A 5631-nucleotide genomic window follows, 5' to 3' on the forward strand; every position below is an offset into this window, starting at 1 on the left:
AGGTGAGGAAAGGGAGGGTTGCAGAGGAAGGGAAAGTTAGGTGCGGTCCCTGCCTGGTCCCACCTTCCCTCTCACCACTCAGGGCAGAGAGGAAAGCAGGTCTCGGGCCAGCACCCAGTCTTGGGAGCCTCTGTATCCTCCACAGGTCAGCCTGGGCTCATTTTGGGGCTGGAGCTGCTGCTCCTGCCCTGGGCAGCCCCCAGGGACCAGCAGCTGCCTCACCTGCAGGCTCCTGCAGTGTGAGAAAATGGCAATTTTGGGCAAAATCTTAAAAGACAGTTCAGGAAGGCTGAATTGGATAAGGTGGCTTATTGCTAAGGAGCAGGAGAGGCGCTGTGCCCCTGGCACTGGGAGCTGGCAGAGTGGCTGGCGGCTGCGCAGGTGAGGGATGCGCTTGCAAACGGGGGTGTCCCCCTGTGCCCCAGGCATCTGCACCCCCAGCAGCCAGGATTTAGCCACACAACCTCGCTTTGAGCCATGTGGGAGGGAACTGGTGGGGAGACTCCTTGGGATGCCCCTTCCCAGCAGCTCCTCACCCTCTCGTCTTCTCCTAGGGTAGAAGCAGCAGCTCAGAGCAGACGCACTCCAGTGTTTTTGCCATGTCCCCCCTGTTTTTAAACTCGCGTATTTTGTTTTCGTTTTCTCTTTCCAAGCCCAGGAAATTCCTCCCAGACGCACACACGCGTGCTCATGCACACACATGCCTGCACGCGGTTCTGCTCACGACGGCAGGAAGATGAGGAGGAACGCCCTGCGCCGTCCCGGCGTCCGCGGGGTGGGAAGCACCCCATAAATCATGGGGAGGGCAACAGGAGTGCAAGGACAGTGGTGACCCCTCTGGGGGCTGCCCCGGCATGTGCAGAAGTGTCCGTGTGTTGGGTCTGGATGGGTGTTTTGGGATTCTGGGTTTGAATTCTTGGCACACATCACCTGGGAAAGACCTCCAGCACCCCAACCCCACCGTGCCAGCGCACCCCGTGGCCATGGGGGCAGGGACACCTCCCCGTCCTCACCCTCAGAGCGGGGCCATCTCTCGCCACCTCACTGGGGACACCCTTTCTCTTCCCACTCATTCTCTACAGCAGCCCAAGGGGAAAACCACCCCCGGGGCCCCGGCAGCAGGTGGGGAGTACCCAAAGGGGGGGGGACTCTCCCTGGGACCGCTGTAAAACCCCTGCAGTGAGGGGCTGCCCGCTGCTTCCTGCGCTCACTGGGGGCTGGCTGATGGGGCAAGAGCTCCCCGGGAGCTGAAACGCCAGCGAGGAGCATGCTTCTTCCAGCTCCCGAGCCAGTGGCTGGCTCCCTGCCCAGCCCGGGACTCCTTTTCTCCGCAAGGAAGATGAGCAACAGCCCGGCCAATGCTGTGGGACAAAACAAGCGGTGTGTCACAGGCGGGGATGCCCTGGCTGCTTTGCACCTGGCCCCCGGCTGTGTTTTAGAGCGGGGAGAGGCTGCCGCTCTCGCTTCCCGTGACAAACCCTTCCCATCCATCTGTCTGAGCCGTCACCGCCTGCACGCATCCATCCCGCGGCTGCTGACGGGACACAACAACAGCACGGGGGCCCTGCCACTGCTCCGTGCAGGGACATGTCGAGGGCGTTGTTCAGAGCTGGAGGGGAAAGGGTCACCCTCGGGTCCGGGGCAGACGGCAGATCCAGCAGTGCTTCTGGCAGCGCTCCCCCCGCCGCACGGACGTGACTTTATTCCAGTCAGCCCGCCTGGGAATCTCCCGGTGTCGCCGGACCACGCGCACCCGGAAAGGCTGGGAAAGGTGTTCCAGAAACAGGCAGACGGGGAAAATGTCCCCATGCAGACGAAGCTACCATGAGGAGGACAGAGCGCGGGTTGGGGTCAGGGACAGGGAGGGACACTCTGGGCACTGGGGACAGCAACATCCCTGGATCACAGAGGGGAGTAGAGCGAAGCTTCCCTTGGGGGCTGCGGTGCCAAGAGCCCAGACGCAGCCAGAAATTAAAGTTTTTGACACGGGCAGGTGCTGGTGAATTGCCACATGAATGCCATTGCCACCTGTCAGCACCACGCACGAGGCTGGGCTGGGCAGCGGCTGCCGGCTGCACCTTCAGAGGAGGCTTCGGCATCCCCATCCCACCCCAGGCACAGCTTGGGCACATCCAGCCAGCCCCAGCCCTCCCCAGCAGACAGATCTGTCGGTGCAGATGGAGTGGGGAAGCCGGGACGGGCTCCTGCCACCCTGGAGAAACCTGCCTGGCACGAGCCAAGGACCCACGTGCGGGCAGAAAGCACTGGTTGTTTCCCTGCATTGTGCGCTTCTCAGCTCGACACCGGGCTGGGGCGGGTAAGAATGACTCAGAACAAAGTGAGCAGCTTCTAATCTCTCCTGGGACTTTTTATGTGCATGTGTGTGTGCACGAGAGAGAGAGCAAGAGTGACTCACGGTGGCTTCTCGGGAATACAGCGTGGCTCAGAAGCAGCGGCCGCCCCCGTGTGCGCGCCCTTCCCAGCACTCACATGGGCAGAGGGCAGCGGGACACGGCCGTGCCACCGGAGGTGGCGAGCTGGCAGAAGGACAGGGCACGGCCACTTGTATCAGTGCTTTCAGGACACAGCATTTCCTGCTGCCCATGTCCCATCGGGACCCGCCTGCCCGAGGGCTGGTGAGATGTATCCCTGCTCTTCCATGGACGTGCCCGGGGCTGGTCAGTGCCGCATGGGCTCACAGGGTCCCCCCCAAATGAGGGGCCAGAGCCTTGTGCAGCACCCAGAGCACTCAACCTGCAGTCCTGGGAGCCCATGAAGCAGCAGCTGAGCAGTGCCAGGGGTAGAAACAGCAGCAAATCCAGCTCCGAGCTCCCTCAGCACGGCCCCAGAGCAGAAATGCCACCGTGGAGCAGGTCCGAAAAAGCAGCCGGCTGTCCTCCCCTCTCCCTTCCCCGCATAAGTGGGTCAGCGCAGCGTTTCTCCTTTCTCTCTCGTTTCTCACGCTGGAGGTGTCTCTGAATGACTCAGGCTGTGGGAACGCAACGGCCGCGCTCCTGGCTACAGGCACCCATGGGGCCACACCCGGGGGAGCCGGGGGGCTGCACATCGGGGTGCTCGTGGCTGGAGGGTGCTCCCGATGCCGCTGTCTTCGCAGGGGTGCTGCTGAAAGAGCTCAGCTCCTCATTTCAGAGCAGCCCAGGGAAAAGCAGAGCAGCCTCCAGGCACACAAGTCCTTCGTAAGTCACCTAATTACCCTTGGCTGATTAAATTAAGCTCAGAGCAATTGCTGTGCCGCTTGTTGCTGCTGGGTCAGCCTGGAGAAGGGTTCACGTTCCCTCTGGGTTGTCCGGTTTTTGATGCTTGGCTCAGCCCAGCTGCCACAACCCAGCTACCAAAACAGGAGGCTCCTGGAGTAAGCCCCGAACCGCTGGGGCTGCTGAGATTCAGGCACACCTCCCCTCTGCCCAGGACGTGGCTCTGCCCCATGACTGCTGTGCTCAGGGCACGGGGAAGGGCCCGGCACTGCCCTTCCTCCCCGTCCCCCAGTGCTCAGAGTTGCTCAACTCGGGCATCCCCGCACCAGCACGGCTCCTGGTGAGCCACAAAAAGGGCTAAATTTAACAACAGGAATTTAGCGTCGCTCCACGGGGATGACTGGGTAAGGGAAGCACTGTCCCAGAAAAATCCTCTCTCGATTCTCACAGAGAAGAAGCTGATGCACGGAGCAGATCCTGAACCCCCTGCCCCGCTGGCTCCCATCACTGGGATGCTGCCCTGAGCCAGGGGATGCCACCGTACACAGCACCCACGGGTGCCCCCAGCACCAGCCCCATCTCTTGGGGCTGGCAGGGTGTCTGCTGGCTGGGAAGCAGCCCCACGAGATGAAGAGGGAGATGGACCAGGGCAAGGTGCTGACCAGAGAGGCAGAAAACACGCAAGAGCTGAATGAGCAGAGTGTTGTGCATCCAGTGATTGTTATTTGCCTTCTACAGATGGAGAAACTGATGCAGGACTTGGTCACCTGGACTACAGTGGCAAGTGGGAAGGAGAATGCCTGCATCGCCCAGGTGGCCACTTCGGTGCCATTTGCTGCGCTCTGGGCTGGCGGCACCCAAACCAGCACTTCTCTGCAGGAGGGATGGACGGAGGGGCGGCCGGGGCTCGCTGCAGCTCAGCACAGTGCTCTGCTGTGCCTAGGCTGCTCAGCTCCCATCTGCAGCCAGAGATCCCAGCTGCTGGCCAGAGGGATAACAAAGCCCCTTCCTCTGCGGTGTGGAAGTCAAGGAGGCTGGGGCAGAGCTGAAAATTCCCCCCAGCATCTGGGGGGAGCAAAGGAGAAGGGCTGTTGCCCCCACCCAAAGCAATCGAGTGGCACGAAAAGCTGGAGCCCATGGTTGGTTTCATTTCCAGAAAATGAGAAGAGAGAGAGAGGCATGGGCAGAGAGAGAAACCCCGCTGAAAATCCCCGCGCTCTTGCTTTGACGGGGCTGAGCTGCAAATTTCCTATCCGCGAGCAGCAGCGTGCCCCCGGCCGGCCGTGGTGCCGGGGCTGTCCCTGTGCGTCTGCGTGACACCAGCGCGGATGTCCCAGCCAGGGGAAGGGGAATTCAGGCGTTGCTTCTCGCCGTACTAAAAGCAGCGGCTCCATCACAGCCTCGGCAGAGCATGTGGACCGGGACCACGAGGCTGGCGGCGCCTGGACGTCACCCCGAGCCACCGGGGTAGCAGCCTGGGAGCCCCCCAGGTCCCCGTGTGCTGGGGACATGTGCTTTCAACAGGGGATCCTGGCAGCTGGTGGGCATGGCCAGGTACGGTGCCTCTCTCAGCGGGTCTGGGCATTTTGGGGGGACTTGCTGGGAGCAGATGGGTTTGCTGGGTGCGTTACTGCTGGGTGCGTTACTGCCCGGTGCTGCTGCACGTGGCCGCTGCAGAGCCCACGTAGGCTGTGAGCAGGGGGTCACCGGCCCTGCTGGCTGGGAGGGATGGGAAACATTGGAGATGGGGAAAGGCTTTTGGGGCTCGCACCCCGACCCAAACAGGCTGGTAACTTGCGGGGAGCCCCAATAGCTGTGGGGTGCTCAGGTGCCAGTGCTGGGCTCTGCAGCTGCCCCCCGGCCCCGTAACACCCCCGGTACTGAGCAGGAACACGGCAGCCCCCGGCCCCCGGCAGCACAGCCCCTGCCCTGCCACAGGAGGAAGCTGAGTGCCTGCAGGATGCTGCACGTGGGCTGGGAAGGACGGGGCCATGCTGGGGCAGCGTGTGGGGCTGAACTTGCTGGCACCATGGGGGGAAAGACACAAGGACAAGGCGTGCCGGGACCCGGCCGCCACATCTTGTTTTCCCAGGGGAAGCCGCTCCGCTCGCCGCCAGCCCTGCCCGGAGCCGAGGCCGAGACCCAGTGGAGACACGGTGCCGTTGGCCGCCCAGTAGTCGGTGTAGGATCTGTGCGACCATCCCACTAACAGCTACATCTGATTACTGGGTCACCAACGGGCCGGCACCACCGCACCTGCCCTGGGCGGCGACGGGACAACGGGGACTGATGGGGGGGCTTGGGGTGGGCATGGACGCTGACTGGTGCCACGGTGCTTTGGGGCTCAGCAGTGCAAACACGGGGACTTCACACTGGGCAGAGAATAAATAAACGTTCAGGGCGTGTTAATTCCTTC

Source organism: Anas platyrhynchos, chromosome 10 (assembly GCF_047663525.1).
Source record: "Anas platyrhynchos isolate ZD024472 breed Pekin duck chromosome 10, IASCAAS_PekinDuck_T2T, whole genome shotgun sequence".
In the NCBI taxonomy this organism is placed as follows: Eukaryota; Metazoa; Chordata; class Aves; order Anseriformes; family Anatidae; genus Anas; species Anas platyrhynchos.